We start from the raw sequence: 19430 nt of genomic DNA on the forward strand, positions 1-19430 counted from the left end.
GTTTTCTTTAAAAAAATGGGATGTGTCCACGTTGTGTTTTGGGGTGTTGCCTGTCGCGGCCGCTAGGCCTACCCACACAAGTGAGGTATCATTTTTATCAGGAGACTTGGGGGAACGGTGGGTGGAAAGAAATTTGTGGCTCCTCTCAGATTCCAGAACTTTCTGTCACGAAAATGTGAGGAAAATGCGTTTTTTTAGCCAAAATTTGAGGTTTGCAAAGGATTCTGGGTAACAGAACCTGGTCAGAGCCCCACAAGTCACCCCATCTTGGATTCCCCTAGGTCTCTAGTTTTCAAAAATGCACAGGTTTGGTAGGTTTCCCTAGGTGCCGGCTGAGCTAGAGGTCAAAATCTACAGGTAGGCACTTTGCAAAAAACAGCTCTGTTTTCTTTAAAAAAATGGGATGTGTCCACGTTGTGTTTTGGGGTGTCTCCTTTCGCGGCCGTTAAGCCTACCCACAGAAGTGAGGTATCATTTTTATCGGGAGACTTGGGGGAACGCTGGGTGGAAGGAAATTTGTGGTTCCTCTCAGATTCCAGAACTTTCTGTCACCGAAATGTGAGGAAAATGCGTTTTGTTAGCCAAAAATTGAGGTTTGCAAAGGATTCTGGGTAACAGACCCTGGTCAGAGCCCCACAAGTCACCCCATCTTGGATTCCCCTAGGTCTCTAGTTTTAATAAATGCACAGGTTTGGTAGGTTTCCCTAGGTGCCGGCTGAGCTAGAGGCCAAAATCTACAGGTAGGCACTTTGCAAAAAACAGTTCTGTTTTCTTTCAAAAAATGGAATGTGTCCACGTTGTGTTAGGGGCGTTTTCTGTCGCGGCCGCTAGGCCTACCCACACAAGTGAGGTATCATTTTTATCGGGAGACGTGGGGGAACGCTGGGTGGAAGGAAATTTGTGGCTCCTCTCAGATTCCAGAACTTTCTGTCACCGAAATGTGAGGAAAATGCGTTTTTTTAGCCAAAATTTGAGGTTTGCAAAGGATTCTGGGTAACAGAACCGGGTCAGAGCCCCACAAGTCACCCCATCTTGGATTCCACTAGGTCACTAGTTTTCAAAAATGCACAGGTTTGGTAGGTTTCCCTAGGTGCCGGCTGAACTAGAGGCCAAAATCTACAGGTAGGCACTTTGCAAAAAACAGCTCTGTTTTCTGTGATGTGTCCACGTTGTGTTTTGGGGCATATCCTGTTGTGGGCGCTAGGCCTACCCACACAAGTGAGGTACCATTTCTATCGGGAGACTTGGGGGAGCGCTGGATGGAAGGAAATTTGTGGCTCCTCTCAGATTCCAGATCTTTCTGTCACCGAAATGTGAGGAAAAAGCGTTTTGTTTTAGCCAATAATTGAAGTTTGCAAAGGATTCTGGGTAACAGGACCTGGTCAGAGCCCCAGAAGTCACCCCCATCTTGGATTCCCCTAGGTCTCTAGTTTTCAAAAATGCACAGGTTTGGTAGGATTCCCGAGGTGCCGGCTGAGCTAGAGGCCAAAATCTACAGGTAGACACTTTGCAAAAAACAGCTCTGTTTTCTTTCAAAAAATGGGATGTGTCCACGTTGTGTTTTGGGGTGTATCTTGTCGCGGCCGCTAGGCCTACCCACACAAGTGAGGTATCATTTTTATCGTTTTATAGTTTTATCATTTTTATCGGGAGACTTGGGGGAACGCTGGGTGGAAGGAAATGTGTGGCTCCTCTCAGATTGCAGAACTTTCTGTCACCGAAATGTAAGGAAAATGCATTTTTTTAGCCAAAATTTGAGGTTTGCAAAGGATTCTGGGTAACAGAACCTGGTCAGAGCCCCACATGTCACCCCATCTTGGATTCCACTAGGTCTCTAGTTTTAAAAAATGCACAGGTTTGGTAGGTTTCCCTAGGTGCCGGCTGAGCTAGAGGCCAAAATCTACAGGTAGGTACTTTGCAAAAAAACAGCTCTGTTTTCTGTGATGTGTTCACGTTGTGTTTTGGGACATATCCTGTCGCGGGCGCTAGGCCGACCCACACAAGTGAGATACCATTTTTATCGGGAGACTTGGGGGAGCGCTGGATGGAAGGAAATTTGTGGCTCCTCTCAGATTCCAGAACTTTCTGTCACCGAAATGTGAGGAAAATGCGTTTTTTTTAGCCAAAAATTGAGGTTTGCAAAGGATTCTGGGTAACAGAACCTGGTCAGAGCCCCACAAGTCACCCCATCTTGGATTCCCCTAGGTCTCTAGTTCTCAAAAATGCACAGGTTTGGTAGGTTTCCCGAGGTGCCGGCTGAGCTAGAGGCCAAAATCTACAGGTAGGCACTTTGCAAAAAAACAGCTCTGTTTTCTGTGATATGTTCACGTTGTGTTTTGGGGCATATCCTGTCGCGGGCGCTAGGCCTACCCACACAAGTGAGATACCATTTTTATCGGGAGACTTGGGGGAGCGCTGGATGGAAGGAAATTTGTGGCTCTTCTCAGATTCCAGAACTTTCTGTCACCGAAATGTGAGGAAAATGCGTTTTTTTAGCCAAAAATTGAGGTTTGCAAAGGATTCTGGGTAACAGAACCTGGTCAGAGCCCCACAATTCACCCCATCTTGGATTCCCCTAGGTCTCTAGTTCTCAAAAATGCACAGGTTTGGTAGGTTTCCCGAGGTGCCGGCTGAGGTAGAGGCCAAAATCTACAGGTAGGCACTTTGCAAAAAACAGCTCTGTTTTCTTTAAAAAAATGGGATGTGTCCACGTTGTGTTTTGGGGCGTCTTGTGTCGTGGCCGTTAGGCCTACCCACAGAAGTGAGGTATCATTTTTATCGGGAGACTTGGGGGAACGCTGGGTGGAAGGAAATTTGTGGCTCCTCTCAGATTCCAAAACTTTCTGTCACCGAAATGTGAGGAAAATGCGTTTTTTTTAGCCAATAATTGAAGTTTGCCAAGGATTCTGGGTAACAGGACCTGGTCAGAGCCCCACAAGTCACACCATCTTGGATTCCCCTAGGTCTCTAGTTTTCAAAAATGCACAGGTTTGGTAGGTTTCCCGAGGTGCCGGCTGAGCTAGAGGCCAAAATCTACAGGTAGACACTTTGCAAAAAACAGCTCTGTTTTCTTTCAAAAAATGGGATGTGTCCACGTTGTGTTTTGTGGTGTATCCTGTCGCGGCCGCTAGTCCTACCCACACAAGTGAGGTATCATTTTTATCGTTTTATAGTTTTATCATTTTTATCGGGAGACTTGGGGGAACGCTGGGTAGAAGGAAATTTGTGGCTCCTCTCAGATTCCAGAACTTTCTGTCACCGAAATGAAAGGAAAATGCAATTTTTTAGCCAAAATTTGAGGTTTGCAAAGGATTCTGGGTAACAGAACCTGGTCAGAGCCCCACATGTCACCCCATCTTGGATTCCACTAGGTCTCTAGTTTTAAAAAATGCACAGGTTTGGTAGGTTTCCCTAGGTGCCGGCTGAGCTAGAGGCCAAAATCTACAGGTAGGCACTTTGCAAAAAAACAGCTCTGTTTTCTGTGATGTGTTCATGTTGTGTTTTGGGGCATATCCTGTCGCGGGCGCTAGGCCTACCCACACAAGTGAGATACCATTTTTATCGGGAGACTTGGGGGAGCGCTGGATGGAAGGAAATTTGTGGCTCCTCTCAGATTCCAGAACTTTCTGTCACCGAAATGTGAGGGAAATGCGTTTTTTTAGCCAAAAATTGAGGTTTGCAAAGGATTCTGGGTAACAGAACCTGGTCAGAGCCCCACAATTCACCCCATCTTGGATTCCCCTAGGTCTCTAGTTCTCAAAAATGCACAGGTTTGGTAGGTTTCCCGAGGTGCCGGCTGAGCTAGAGGCCAAAATCTACAGGTAGACACATTGCAAAAAACAGCTCTGTTTTCTTTAAAAAAATGGGATGTGTCCACGTTGTGTTTTGAGGCGTCTCCTGTCACGGCCGTTAGGCCTACCCACACAAGTGAGGTATCATTTTTATCGGGAGACTTGGGGGAACGCTGGGTGGAAGGAAATTTGTGGTTCCTCTCAGATTCCAGAACTTTCTGTCACCGAAATATGAGGAAAATGCATTTTGTTAGCCAAAAATTGAGGTTTGCAAAGGATTCTGGGTAACAGAACCTGGTCAGAGCCCCACAAGTCACCCCATCTTGGATTCCCCTAGGTCTCTAGTTCTCAAAAATGCACAGGTTTGGTAGGTTTCCCGAGGTGCCGGCTGAGCTAGAGGCCAAAATCTACAGGTAGGCACTTTGCAAAAAACAGCTCTGTTTTCTTTCAAAAAATGGGAAGTGTCCACGTTGTGTTTTGGGGCGACTCCTGTCGCGGCCGCTAGGCCTACCCACACAAGTGAGGTATCATATTTATTGGGAGACTTGGGGGGAACGCTGGGTGGAAGGAAATTTGTGGCTCCTCCCAGATTCCAGAACTTTCTGTCACCGAAATGTGAGGAAAATGCGTTTGTGTAGACAAAAATTGAGGTTTGCAAAGGATTCTGGGTAACAGAACCTGGTCAGAACCCCTCAAGTCACCCTATCTTGGATTCCCCTAGGTCTCTAGGTTTAAAAAATTCACAGGTTTGGTAGGTTTCCCTAGGTGCCGGCTGAGCTAGAGGCGACATTCTACAGGTAGGCACTTGGCAAAAAAACAGCTCTGTTTTCTGTGATGTGTCCACGTTGTGTTTTGGGGCATATCCTGTCGCGGGCGCTAGGCCTACCCACACAAGTGAGGTACCATTTTTATCGGGAGACTTGGGGGAGCGCTGGATGGAAGGAAATCTGTGGCTCCTCTCATTTTCCAGAACTTTCGGTCACCGAAATGTGAGGAAAATGCGTTTTTTTTGGCAAAAAATTGAGGTTTGCAAAGGATTCTGGGTAACAGAACCTGGTCAGAGCCCCACAAGTCACCCCATCTTGGATTCCCCTAGGTCTCTAGTTCTCAAAAATGCACAGGTTTGGTAGGTTTCCCGAGGTGCCGGCTGAGCTAGAGGCCAAAATCTACAGGTAGGCACTTTGCAAAAAACAGCTCTGTTTTCTTTAAAAAAATGGGATGTGTCCACGTTGTGTTTTGGGGTGCGTCCTGTCGCGGCCGCTAGGCCTACCCACACAAGTGAGGTATCATTTTTATCGGGAGACTTGGGGGAACGCTGGGTGGAAGGAAATTTGTGGCTCCTCTCAGATTCCAGAACTTTCTGTCACCAAAATGTGAGGAAAATGTGTTTTTTTAGCCAAAAATTGAGGTTTGCAAAGGATTCTGGCTAACAGAACCTGGTCAGAGCCCCACAAGTCACTCCATCTTGGATTCCCCTAGGTCTCTAATTTTCAAAAATGCACAGGTTCGGTAGGTTTCCCTAAGTGCTGGCTGAACTAGAGGCCAAAATCTACAGGTAGGCACTTTGCAAAAAACAGCTCTGTTTTCTGTGATGTGTCCACGTTGTGTTTTGGGGCATATCCTGTCGCGGGCGCTAGGCCTATCCACACAAGTGAGGTACCATTTTTATCGGGAGACTTGGGGGAGCGCTGGATGGAAGGAAATTTGTGGCTCCTCTCAGATTCCAGAACTTTCTGTCACCGAAATGTGAGGAAAATGCGTTATCTTTAGCCAAAAATTGAAGTTTGCAAAGGATTCTGGGTAACAGGACCTGGTCAGAGCCCCACAAGTCACCCCATCTTGGATTCCCCTAGGTCTCTAGTTTTCAAAAACGCACAGGTTTGGTAGGTTTCCCGAAGTGCCGGCTGAGCTAGAGGCCAAAATCTACAGGTAGGCACTTTGCAAAAAACAGCTCTGTTTTCTTTCAAAAAATGGGATGTGTCCACGTTGTGTTTTGGGGTGTGTCATGTCGCGGCCGCTAGGCCTACCCACACAAGTGAGGTATAATTTTTATCAGGAGACTTGGGGGAACGGTGGGTGGAAGGAAATTTGTGGCTCCTCTCAGATTCCAGAACTTTCTGTCACAGAAATGTGAGGAAAATGCTTTTTTTTTTGCCAAAATTTGAGGTTTGCAAAGGATTCCGGGTAACAGGACCTGGTCAGAGCCCCACAAGTCACCCCATCTTGGATTCCACTAGGTCTCTAGTTTTCAAAAATGCACAGGTTTGGTAGGTTTCCCTAAGTGCCAGCTGAACTAGAGGCCAAAATCTACAGGTAGGCACTTTGCAAAAAACAGCTCTGTTTTCTGTGATGTGTCCACGTTGTGTTTTGGGGCATATCCTGTCGCGGGCGCTAGGCCTAGGTTTGGTAGGTTTCCCTAGGTGCCGGCTGAGCTAGAGGCCAAAATCTACAGGTAGGCACTTTGCAAAAAACAGCTCTGTTTTCTTTCAAAAAATGGGATGTGTCCACGTTGTGTTTTGGGGTGCGTCCTGTCGCGCCGCTAGGCCTACCCGCACAAGTGAGGTATCATTTTTATCGGGAGACTTGGGGGAACGCTGGGTGGAAGGAACTTTGTGGCTCCCATCAGATTCCAGAACTTTCTGTCACCGAAATGTGAGGAAAATGCGTTTTTTTTGCCAAAATTTGAAGTTTGCAAAGGATTCTGGGTAACAGGACCTGGTCAGAGCCCCACAAGTCACCCCATCTTGGATTCCACTAGGTCTCTAGTTTTCAAAAATGCACAGGTTTGGTAGGTTTCTCTAAGTGCTGGCTGAACTAGAGGCCAAAATCTACAGGTAGGCACTTTGCAAAAAACAGCTCTGTTTTCTGTGATGTGTCCACGTTGTGTTTTGGGGCATATCCTGTCGCGGGCGCTAGGCCTACCCACACAAGTGAGGTACCATTTTTATCGGGAGACTTGGGGGAGCGCTGGATGGAAGGAAATTTGTGGCTCCTCTCAGATTCCAGAACTTTCTGTCACCGAAATGTGAGGAAAATGTGTTTTCTTTAGCCAAAAATTGAAGTTTGCAAAGGATTCTGGGTAACAGGACCTGGTCAGAGCCCCACAACTCACCCCATTTTGGATTCCACTAGGTCTCTAGTTTTCAAAAATGCACAGGTTTGGTAGGTTTCCCTAAGTGCCAGCTGAACTAGAGGACAAAATCTACAGGTAGGCACTTTGCAAAAAACAGCTCTGTTTTCTGTGATGTGTCCACGTTGTGTTTTGGGGCATATCCTGTCGCGGGCGCTAGGCCTAGGTTTGGTAGGTTTCCCTAGGTGCCGGCTGAGCTAGAGGCCAAAATCTACAGGTAGGCACTTTGCAAAAAACAGCTCTGTTTTCTTTCAAAAAATGGGATGTGTCCATGTTGTGTTTTGGGGTGTCACTGTCGCGGCCGCTAGGCCTACCCACACAAGTGAGGTACAATTTTTATCGGGAGACTTGGGGGAGCGCTGGATGGAAGGAAATTTGTGGCTCCTCTCAGATTCCAGAACTTTCTGTCACCGAAATGTGAGGAAAATGCGTTTTCTTTAGCCAAAAATTGAAGTTTGCAAAGGATTCTGGGTAACAGGACCTTGTCAGAGCCCCACAAGTCACCCCATCTTGGATTCCCCTAGGTCTCTAGTTTTCAAAAACGCACAGGTTTGGTAGGTTTCCCGAAGTGCCGGCTGAGCTAGAGGCCAAAATCTACAGGTAGGCACTTTGCAAAAAACAGCTCTGTTTTCTTTCAAAAAATGGGATGTGTCCACGTTGTGTTTTGGGGCATCTCCTGTCACGGCCACTAGGCCTACCCACACAAGTGAGGTATCATTTTTATCGGGAGACTTGGGGGAACGGTGGGTGGAAGGAAATTTGTGGCTCCTCTCAGATTCCAGAACTTTCTGTCACAGAAATGTGAGGAAAATGCGTTTTTTATGCCAAAATTTGAGGTTTGCAAAGGATTCTGGGTAACAGGACCCCGTCAGAGCCCCACAAGTCACCATATCTTGGATTCCACTAGGTCTCTAGTTTTCAAAAATGCACAGGTTTGGTAGGTTTCCCTAAGTGCCAGCTGAACTAGAGGCCAAAATCTACAGGTAGGCACTTTGCAAAAAACAGCTCTGTTTTCTGCGATGTGTCCACGTTGTGTTTTGGGGCATATCCTGTCGCGGGCGCTAGGCCTACCCACACAAGTGAGGTACCATTTTTATCGGGAGACTTGGGGGAGCGCTGGATGGAAGGAAATTTGTGGCTCCTCTCAGATTCCAGAACTTTCTGTCACCGAAATGTGAGGAAAATGCGTTTTCTTTAGCCAAAAATTGAAGTTTGCAAAGGATTCTGGGTAACAGGACCTGGTCAGAGCCCCACAAGTCACCCCATCTTGGATTCCCCTAGGTCTCTAGTTTTCAAAAACGCACAGGTTTGGTAGGTTTCCCGAAGTGCCGGCTGAGCTAGAGGCCAAAATCTACAGGTAGGCACTTTGCAAAAAACAGCTCTGTTTTCTTTCAAAAAATGGGATGTGTCCACGTTGTGTTTTGGGGCGTCTCCTGTCACGGCCACTAGGCCTACCCACACAAGTGAGGTATCATTTTTATCGGGAGACTTGGGGGAACGCTGGGTGGAAGGAAATTTGTGGCTCCTCTCAGATTCCAGAACTTTCTGTCACCGAAATGTGAGGAAAATTGTTTTTTTAGCCAAAATTTGAGGTTTGAAAAGGATTCTGGGTAATAGAACCTGGTCACAGCCCCACAAGTCACCCCATCTTGGATTCCCCTAGGTCTCTAGTTTTAAAAAATGCACAGGTTTGTTAGGTTTCCCTAGGTGCCGGCTGAGCTAGAGGCCAAAATCTACAGGTAGACACTTTGCAAAAAACAGCTCTGTTTTCTTTCAAAAAATGGGATGTGTCCACGTTGTGCTTTGGGGTGTCTCCTGTCGCGGCCGCTAGGCCTACCCACACAAGTGAGATATAATTTTCATCGGGAGACTTGGGGGAACGCTGGTTGGAAGGAAATTTGTGGCTCCTCTCAGATTCCAGAACTTTCTGTCACCGAAATGTGAGGAAAATGCGTTTCTTTAGCCAAAAATTGAGGTTTGCAAAGGATTCTGGGTAACAGAACCTGGTCAGAGCCCCACAAGTCATCCCATCTTGGATTCCCCTAGGTCTCTAGTTCTCAAAAATGCACAGGTTTGGTAGGTTTCCCTTGGTGCCGGCTGAGCTAGAGGCCAAAATCTACAGGTAGGCACTTTGCAAAAATAGCTCTGTTTTCTTTCAAAAAATGGGATGTGTCCACGTTGTGTTTTTGGGCGTTTCCTGTCGCGGCCGCTAGGCCTACCCACACATGTGAGGTATCATTTTTATCAGGAGACTTGGGGGAACGCTGCGTGGAAGGAAATTTGTGGCTCCTCTCAGATTCCAGAACTTTCTGTCACCGAAATGTGAGGAAAATGTGTTTTCTTTAGCCAAAAATTGAAGTTTGCAAAGGATTCTGGGTAACAGGACCTGGTCAGAGCCCCACAAGTCACCCCATCTTGGATTCCCCTAGGTCTCTAGTTTTCAAAAACGCACAGGTTTGGTAGGTTTCCCGAAGTGCCGGCTGAGCTAGAGGCCAATATCTACAGGTAGGCACTTTGCAAAAATAGCTCTGTTTTCTTTAAAAAAATGGGATGTGTCCATGTTGTGTTTTGGGGTGTCTCCTGTCGCGGCCGCTAGGCCTACCCACACAAGTGAGGTACAATTTTTATCGGGAGACTTGGGGGAACGCTGGTTGGAAGGAAATTTGTGGCTCCTCTCAGATTCCAGAACTTTCTGTCACCGAAATGTGAGGAAAATTGTTGTTTTAGCCAAAATTTGTGGTTTGCAAAGGATTCTGGGTAACAGAACCTGGTCACAGCCCCACGAGTCACCCCATCTTGGATTTCCCTAGGTCTCTAGTTCTCAAAAATGCACAGGTTTGGTAGGTTTCCCTTGGTGCCGACTGAGCTAGAGGCCAAAATCTACAGGTAGACACTTTGCAAAAAACAGCTCTGTTTTCTTTCAAAAAATGGGATGTGTCCACGTTGTGTTTTGGGGTGTGTCCTGTCGCGGCCGCTAGGCTTACCCACACAAGTGAGATATAATTTTTATCGGGAGACTTGGGGAAACGCTGGTTGGAAGGAAATTTGTGGCTCCTCTCAGATTCCAGAACTTTCTGTCACCAAAATGTGAGGAAAATGCGTTTCTTTAGCCAAAAATTGAGGTTTGCAAAGGATTCTGGGTAACAGAACCTGGTCAGAGCCCCACAAGTCACCCCATCTTGGATTCCCCTAGGTCTCTAGTTCTCAAAAATGCACAGGTTTGGTAGGTTTCCCTTGGTGCCGGCTGAGCTAGAGGCCAAAATCTACAGGTACGCACTTTGCAAAAAAACAGCTCTGTTTTCTTTCAAAAAATGGGATGTGTCCACGTTGTGTTTTTGGGCGTTTCCTGTCGCGGCCGCTAGGCCTACCCACACAAGTGAGGTATCAATTTTATTAGGAGACTTGGGGGAACGGTGGGTGGAAGGAAATTTGTGGCTCCTCTCAGATTCCAGAACTTTCTGTCACCGAAATGTGAGGAAAATTGTTTTTTTAGCCAAAATTTGAGGTTTGCAAAGGATTCTGGGTAACAGAACCTGGTCAGAGCCCCACAAGTCACCCCATCATGGATTCCCCTAGGTCTCTAGTTTTCAAAAATGCACAGGTTTGGTAGGTTTCCCGAGGAGCCGGCTGAGCTAGAGGCCAAAATCTACAGGTAGACACTTTGCAAAAAACAGCTCTGTTTTCTTTCAAAAAATGGGATGTGTCCACGTTGTGTTTTGGGGTGGATGTTGTCGCGGCCGCTAGGCCTACCCACACAAGTGAGGTATCATTTTTATCGTTTTATAGTTTTATCATTTTTATCGGGAGACTTGGGTGAACGCTGGGTGGAAGGAAATTTGTGGCTCCTCTCAGATTCCAGAACTTTCTGTCACCGAAATGTTAGGAAAATGCATTTTTTTAGCCAAAATTTGAGGTTTGCAAAGGATTCTGGGTAACAGAACCTGGTCAGAGCCCCACATGTCACCCCATCTTGGATTCCACTAGGTCTCTAGTTTTAAAAAATGCACAGGTTTGGTAGGTTTCCCTAGTTGCCGGCTGAGTTAGAGGCCAAAATCTACAGGTAGGCACTTTGCAAAAAAACAGCTCTGTTTTCTGTTATGTGTTCCCGTTGTGTTTTGGGGCATATCCTGTTACGGGCGCTAGGCCTACCCACACAAGTGAGATACCATTTTTATCGGGAGACTTGGGGGAGCGCTGGATGGAAGGAAATTTGTGGCTCCTCTCAGATTCCAGAACTTTCTGTCACCGAAATGTGAGGAAAATGCGTTTTTTTAGCCAAAAATTGAGGTTTGCAAAGGATTCTGGGTAACAGAACCTGGTCAGAGCCCCACAATTCACCCCATCTTGGATTCCCCTAGGTCTCTAGTTCTCAAAAATGCACAGGTTTGGTAGGTTTCCCGAGGTGCCGGCTGAGCTAGAGGCCAAAATCTACAGGTAGGCACTTTGCAAAAAACAGCTCTGTTTTCTTTAAAAAAATGGGATGTGTCCACGTTGTGTTTTGGGGTGTCTTCTGTCGCGGCCGCTAGGCCTACCCACACAAGTGAGGTACCATTTTTATCGGGAGACTTGGGGGAGCGCTTGATGGAAGAAAATCTGTGGCTCCTCTCATTTTCCAGAACTTTCGGTCACCGAAATGTGAGGAAAATGCGTTTTTTTAGCCAAAAATTGAGGTTTGCAAAGGATTCTGGGTAACAGAACCTGGTCAGAGCCTCACAAGTCACCCCATCTTGGATTCCCCTAGGTCTCTAGTTTTTAAAAATGCACAGGTTGGGTAGGTTTCCCTAGGTGCCGGCTGAGCTAGAGACCAAAACCTACAGGTAGACACTTTGCAAAAAACAGCTCTGTTTTCTTTCAAAAAATGGGATGTGTCCACGTTGTGTTTTGGGGTGTCTACTGTCGCGGCCGCTAGGCCTACCCACACAAGTGAGATATAAATTTTATCGGGAGACTTGGGGGAACGCTGGGTGGAAGGAAATTCGTTGCTCCTCTCAGATTCCAGAACTTTCTGTCACCAAAATGTGAGGAAAATGCATTTTTTTAGCCAAAATGTGAGGTTTGCAAAGGATTCTGGGTAAAAGGACCTGGTCAGAGCCCCACAAGTCACCCCATCTTGGATTCCCCTAGGTCTCTAGTTTTCAAAAATGCACAGGTTTGGTAGGTTTCCCGAGGTGCCGGCTGAGCTAGAGGCCAAAATCTACAGGTAGACACTTTGCAAAAAACAGCTCTGTTTTCTTTTAAAAAATGGGATGTGTCCACGTTGTGTTTTGGGGTGTATGTTGTCGCGGCCGCTAGGCCTACCCACACAAGTGAGGTATCATTTTTATCGTTTTATAGTTTTATCATTTTTATCGGGAGACTTGGGGGAACGCTGGGTGGAAGGAAATTTGTGGCTCCTCTCAGATTCCAGAACTTTCTGTCACCGAAATGTAAGGAAAATGCATTTTTTTAGCCAAAATTTGAGGTTTGCAAAGGATTCTGGGTAACAGAACCTGGTCAGAGCCCCACATGTCACCCCATCTTGGATTCCACTAGGTCTCTAGTTTTAAAAAATGCACAGGTTTGGTAGGTTTCCCTAGGTGCCAGCTGAGTTAGAGGCCAAAATCTACAGGTAGGCACTTTGCAAAAAACAGCTCTGTTTTCTTTAAAAAAAAATGGGATGTGTTCACGTTGTGTTTTGGGGCATATCCTGTCGCGGGCGCTAGGCCTACCCACACAAGTGAGATACCATTTTTATCGGGAGACTTGGGGGAGCGCTGGATGGAAGGAAATTTGTGGCTCCTCTCAGATTCCAGAACTTTCTGTCACCGAAATGTGAGGAAAATGCGTTTTTTTAGCCAAAAATTGAGGTTTGCAAAGGATTCTGGGTAACAGAACCTGGTCAGAGCCCCACAATTCACCCCATCTTGGATTCCCCTAGGTCTCTAGTTCTCAAAAATGCACAGGTTTGGTAGGTTTCCCGAGGTGCCGGCTGAGCTAGAGGACAAAATCTACAGGTAGGCACTTTGCAAAAAACAGCTCTGTTTTCTTTAAAAAAAATGGGATGTGTCCACGTTGTGTTTTGGGGCGTTCCCTGTCGCGGCCGCTAGGCCTACCCACACAAGTGAGGTACCATTTTTATCGGGAGACTTGGGGGAGCGCTGGATGGAAGGAAATCTGTGGCTCCTCTCATTTTCTAGAACTTTCGGTCACCGAAATGTGAGGAAAATGCGTTTTTTTAGCCAAAAATTGAGGTTTGCAAAGGATTCTGGGTAACAGAACCTGGTCAGAGCCCCACAAGTCACCCCATCTTGGATTCCCCTAGGTCTCTAGTTTTGAAAAATGCACAGGTTGGGTAGGTTTCCCTAGGTGCCGGCTGAGCTAGAGACCAAAACCTACAGGTAGACACTTTGCAAAAAACAGCTCTGTTTTCTTTCAAAAAATGGGATGTGTCCACGTTGTGTTTTGGGGTGTCTACTGTCGCGGCCGCTAGGCCTACCCACACAAGTGAGATATAAATTTTATCGGGAGACTTGGGGGAACGCTGGGTGGAAGGAAATTTGTTGCTCCTCTCAGATTCCAGAACTTTCTGTCACCGAAATGTGAGGAAAATGCATTTTTTTAGCCAAAATGTGAGGTTTGCAAAGGATTCTGGGTAACAGGACCTGGTCAGAGCCCCACAAGTCACCCCATCTTCGATTCCCCTAGGTCTCTAGTTTTCAAAAATGCACAGGTTTGTTAGGTTTCCCGAGGTGCCGGCTGAGCTAGAGGCCAAAATCTACAGGTAGACACTTTGCAAAAAACAGCTCTGTCTTCTTTAAAAAAATGGGATGTGTCCACGTTGTGTTTTGGGGTGTATGTTGTCGCGGCCGCTAGGCCTACCCACACAAGTGAGGTATCATTTTTATCGTTTTATAGTTTTATCATTTTTATCGGGAGACTTCGGGGAACGCTGGGTGGAAGGAAATTTGTGGCTCCTCTCAGATTCCAGAACTTTCTGTCACCGAAATGTAAGGAAAATGCATTTTTTTAGCAAAAATTTGAGGTTTGCAAAGGATTCTGGGTAACAGAACCTGGTCAGAGCCCCACATGTCACCCCATCTTGGATTCCACTAGGTCTCTAGTTTTAAAAAATGCACAGGTTTGGTAGGTTTCCCTAGGTGCCAGCTGAGTTAGAGGCCAAAATCTACAGGTAGGCACTTTGCAAAAAACAGCTCTGTTTTCTTTAAAAAAAATGGGATGTGTTCACGTTGTGTTTTGGGGCATATCCTGTCGCGGGCGCTAGGCCTACCCACACAAGTGAGATACCATTTTTATCGGGAGACTTGGGGGAGTGCTGGATGGAAGGAAATTTGTGGCTCCTCTCAGATTCCAGAACTTTCTGTCACCGAAATGTGAGGAAAATGCTTTTTTTTAGCCAAAAATTGAGGTTTGCAAAGGATTCTGGGTAACAGAACCTGGTCAGAGCCCCACAATTCACCCCATCTTGGATTCCCCTAGGTCTCTAGTTCTCAAAAATGCACAGGTTTGGTAGGTTTCCCGAGGTGCCGGCTGAGCTAGAGGACAAAATCTACAGGTAGGCACTTTGCAAAAAACAGCTCTGTTTTCTTTAAAAAAATGGGATGTGTCCACGTTGTGTTTTGGGGCATATCCTGTCGCGGGCGCTAGGCCTACCCACACAAGTGAGGTATCATTTTTATTGGGAGACTTGGGGGAACGCTGGGTGAAAGGAAATTTGTGGCTCCTCTCAGATTCCAGAACTTTCTGTCACAGAAATGTGAGGATAATTGTTGTTTTAGCCAAAATTTGAGGTTTGCAAAGGATTCTGGGTAACAGAACCTGGTCACAGCCCCACAAGTCACCCCATCTTGGATTCCCCTAGGTCTCTAGTTTTAAAAAATGCACAGGTTTGGTAGGTTTCCCTTGGTGCCGGCTGAGCTAGAGGCCAAAATCTACAGGTAGGCACTTTGCAAAAAACAGCTCTGCTTTCTTTAAAAAAAATGGGATGTGTGCACGTTGTGTTTTGGGGTGTGTCTTGTCGCGGCCGCTAGGCCTACCCACACAAGTGAGGTATCATTTTTATCGGGAGACTTGGGGGAACGCTGGGTGGAAGGAAATTTGTGGCTCCTCTCAGATTCCAGAACTTTCTGTCACCGAAATGTGAGGAAAATGCATTTTTTAAGCCAAAAATTGAGGTTTGCAAAGGATTCTGGGTAACAGAACCAGGTCAGAGCCCCACAAGTCACCCCATCTTGGATTCCCCTAGGTCTCTAGTTTTAAAAAAAAATGCACCGGTTTGGTAGGTTTCCCTAGGTGCCGGCTGAGCTAGAGGCCAAAATCTACAGGTAGGCACTTTGCAAAAAACCGCTCTGTTTTCTTTCAAAAAATGGGATGTGTCCACGTTGTGTTTTTGGGTGTGTTCTGTCGCTGCCGCTAGGCCTACCCACACAAGTGAGGTATCATTTTTATCAGGAGACTTGGGGGAACGGTGGGTGGAAGGAAATTTGTGGCTCCTCTCAGATTCCAGAACATTCTGTCACCAAAATGTGAGGAAAATGCGTTTTTTTAGCCAAAATTTGAGGTTTGCAAAGGATTCTGGGTAACAGAACCTGGTCAGAGCCCCACAAGTCACCCCATCTTGGATTCCCCTAGGTCTCTAGTTTTAAAAAATGCACAGGTTTGGTAGGTTTCCCTAGGTGCCGGCTGAGCTAGAGGCCAAAATCTACAGGTAGACACTTTGCAAAAAACAGCTCTGTTTACTTTCAAAAAATGGGATGTGTCCACGTTGTGTTTTGGGGTGTATCTTGTCGCGGCCGCTAGGCCTACCCACACAAGTGAGGTATCATTTTTATCGTTTTATAGTTTTATCATTTTTATCGGGAGACTTGGGGGAATGCTGGGTGGAAGGAAATTTGTGGCTCCTCTCAGATTCCAGAACTTTCTGTCACAGAAATGTGAGGAAAATGCGTTTTTTTTGCCAAAATTTGAGGTTTGCAAAGGATTCTGGGTAACAGGACCTGGTCAGAGCCCCACAAGTCACCCCATCTTGGATTCCACTAGGTCTCTAGTTTTCAAAAATGCACAGGTTTGGTAGGTTTCCCTAAGTGCCGGCTGAGCTAGAGGCCAAAATCTACAGGTAGGCACTTTGCAAAAAACAGCTCTGTTTTCTTTCAAAAAATGGGATGTGTCCACGGTGTGTTTTGGGGCATATCCTGTCGCGGGCGCTAGGCCTACCCACACAAGTGAGATACCATTTTTATCGGGAGACTTGGGGGAGTGCTGGATGGAAGGAAATTTGTGGCTCCTCTCAGATTCCAGAACTTTCTGTCACCGAAATGTGAGGAAAATGCTTTTTTTTAGCCAAAAATTGAGGTTTGCAAAGGATTCTGGGTAACAGAACCTGGTCAGAGCCCCACAATTCACCCCATCTTGGATTCCCCTAGGTCTCTAGTTCTCAAAAATGCACAGGTTTGGTAGGTTTCCCGAGGTGCCGGCTGAGCTAGAGGACAAAATCTACAGGTAGGCACTTTGCAAAAAACAGCTCTGTTTTCTTTAAAAAAATGGGATGTGTCCACGTTGTGTTTTGGGGCATATCCTGTCGCGGGCGCTAGGCCTACCCACACAAGTGAGGTATCATTTTTATTGGGAGACTTGGGGGAACGCTGGGTGAAAGGAAATTTGTGGCTCCTCTCAGATTCCAGAACTTTCTGTCACAGAAATGTGAGGATAATTGTTGTTTTAGCCAAAATTTGAGGTTTGCAAAGGATTCTGGGTAACAGAACCTGGTCACAGCCCCACAAGTCACCCCATCTTGGATTCCCCTAGGTCTCTAGTTTTAAAAAATGCACAGGTTTGGTAGGTTTCCCTTGGTGCCGGCTGAGCTAGAGGCCAAAATCTACAGGTAGGCACTTTGCAAAAAACAGCTCTGCTTTCTTTAAAAAAAATGGGATGTGTGCACGTTGTGTTTTGGGGTGTGTCTTGTCGCGGCCGCTAGGCCTACCCACACAAGTGAGGTATCATTTTTATCGGGAGACTTGGGGGAACGCTGGGTGGAAGGAAATTTGTGGCTCCTCTCAGATTCCAGAACTTTCTGTCACCGAAATGTGAGGAAAATGCATTTTTTAAGCCAAAAATTGAGGTTTGCAAAGGATTCTGGGTAACAGAACCAGGTCAGAGCCCCACAAGTCACCCCATCTTGGATTCCCCTAGGTCTCTAGTTTTAAAAAAAAATGCACCGGTTTGGTAGGTTTCCCTAGGTGCCGGCTGAGCTAGAGGCCAAAATCTACAGGTAGGCACTTTGCAAAAAACCGCTCTGTTTTCTTTCAAAAAATGGGATGTGTCCACGTTGTGTTTTTGGGTGTGTTCTGTCGCTGCCGCTAGGCCTACCCACACAAGTGAGGTATCATTTTTATCAGGAGACTTGGGGGAACGGTGGGTGGAAGGAAATTTGTGGCTCCTCTCAGATTCCAGAACATTCTGTCACCAAAATGTGAGGAAAATGCGTTTTTTTAGCCAAAATTTGAGGTTTGCAAAGGATTCTGGGTAACAGAACCTGGTCAGAGCCCCACAAGTCACCCCATCTTGGATTCCCCTAGGTCTCTAGTTTTAAAAAATGCACAGGTTTGGTAGGTTTCCCTAGGTGCCGGCTGAGCTAGAGGCCAAAATCTACAGGTAGACACTTTGCAAAAAACAGCTCTGTTTACTTTCAAAAAATGGGATGTGTCCACGTTGTGTTTTGGGGTGTATCTTGTCGCGGCCGCTAGGCCTACCCACACAAGTGAGGTATCATTTTTATCGTTTTATAGTTTTATCATTTTTATCGGGAGACTTGGGGGAATGCTGGGTGGAAGGAAATTTGTGGCTCCTCTCAGATTCCAGAACTTTCTGTCACAGAAATGTGAGGAAAATGCGTTTTTTTTGCCAAAATTTGAGGTTTGCAAAGGATTCTGGGTAACAGGACCTGGTCAGAGCCCCACAAGTCACCCCATCTTGGATTCCACTAGGTCTCTAGTTTTCAAAAATGCACAGGTTTGGTAGGTTTCCCTAAGTGCCGGCTGAGCTAGAGGCCAAAATCTACAGGTAGGCACTTTGCAAAAAACAGCTCTGTTTTCTTTCAAAAAATGGGATGTGTCCACGGTGTGTTTTGGGGCGTTTCCTGTTGCGGCCGCTAGGCCTACCCACACAAGTGAGGTATCATTTTTATCGGGAGACTTGGGGGGACGCTGGGTGGAAGGAAATTTGTGGCTCCTCTCAGATTCCAGAACTTTCTGTCACCGAAATGTGAGGAAAATGCGTTTTATTAGCCAAAATTTGAGGTTTGCAAAGGATTCTGGTTAACAGAACCTGGTCAGAGCCCCACAAGTCACCCCATCTTGGATTCCCCTAGGTCTCTAGTTCTCAAAAATGCACAGGTTTGGTAGGTTTCCCGAGGTACCGGCTGCGCTAGAGGCCAAAATCTACAGGTAGGCACTTTGCAAAAAACAGCTCTGTTTTCTTTCAAAAAAGTGCTGTCCACGTTGTGTTTTGGGGTGTTTCTTGTCGCGGCCGCTAGGCCTACCCACACAAGTGAGGTATCATTTTTATCGGAAGACTTGGGGGAACGCTGGGTGGAAGGAAATTTGTGGTTCCTCTCAGATTCCAGAACTTTCTGTCACCGAAATGTGAGGAAAATGCGTTTTCTTTAGCCAAAAATTGAAGTTTGCAAAGGATTCTGGGTAACAGGACCTGGTCAGAGCCCCACAAGTCACCCCATCTTGGATTCCCCTAGGTCTCTAGTTTTCAAAAACGCACAGGTTTGGTAGGTTTCCCGAAGTGCCGGCTGAGCTAGAGGCCAAAATCTACAGGTAGGCACTTTGGAAAAACAGCTCTGTTTTCTTTAAAAAAATGGGATGTGTCCACGTTGTGTTTTGGGGTGTCTCCTGTCGCGGCCACTAGGCCTACCCACACAAGTGAGGTATCATTTTTATTGGGAGACTTGGGGGAACGCTGGGTGGAAGGAAATTTGTGGCTCCTCTCAGATTCCAGAACTTTCTGTCACCGAAATGTGAGGAAAATTGTTTTTTTAGCCAAAATTTGAGGTTTGCAAAGGATTCTGGGTAATAGAACCTGGTCACAGCCCCACAAGTCACCCCATCTTGGATTCCCCTAGGTCTCTAGTTCTCAAAAATGCACAGGTTTGGTAGGTTTCCCGAGGTGCCGGCTGAGGTAGAGGCCAAAATCTACAGGTAGGCACTTTGCAAAAAACAGCTCTGTTTTCTTTAAAAAAATGGGATGTGTCCACGTTGTGTTTTGGGGCGTCTTGTGTCGTGGCCGTTAGGCCTACCCACAGAAGTGAGGTATCATTTTTATCGGGAGACTTGGGGGAACGCTGGGTGGAAGGAAATTTGTGGCTCCTCTCAGATTCCAAAACTTTCTGTCACCGAAATGTGAGGAAAATGCGTTTTTTTTAGCCAATAATTGAAGTTTGCCAAGGATTCTGGGTAACAGGACCTGGTCAGAGCCCCACAAGTCACACCATCTTGGATTCCCCTAGG

Source organism: Pleurodeles waltl, chromosome 4_2, assembly GCF_031143425.1.
Source record: "Pleurodeles waltl isolate 20211129_DDA chromosome 4_2, aPleWal1.hap1.20221129, whole genome shotgun sequence".
Taxonomy (NCBI): Eukaryota; Metazoa; Chordata; class Amphibia; order Caudata; family Salamandridae; genus Pleurodeles; species Pleurodeles waltl.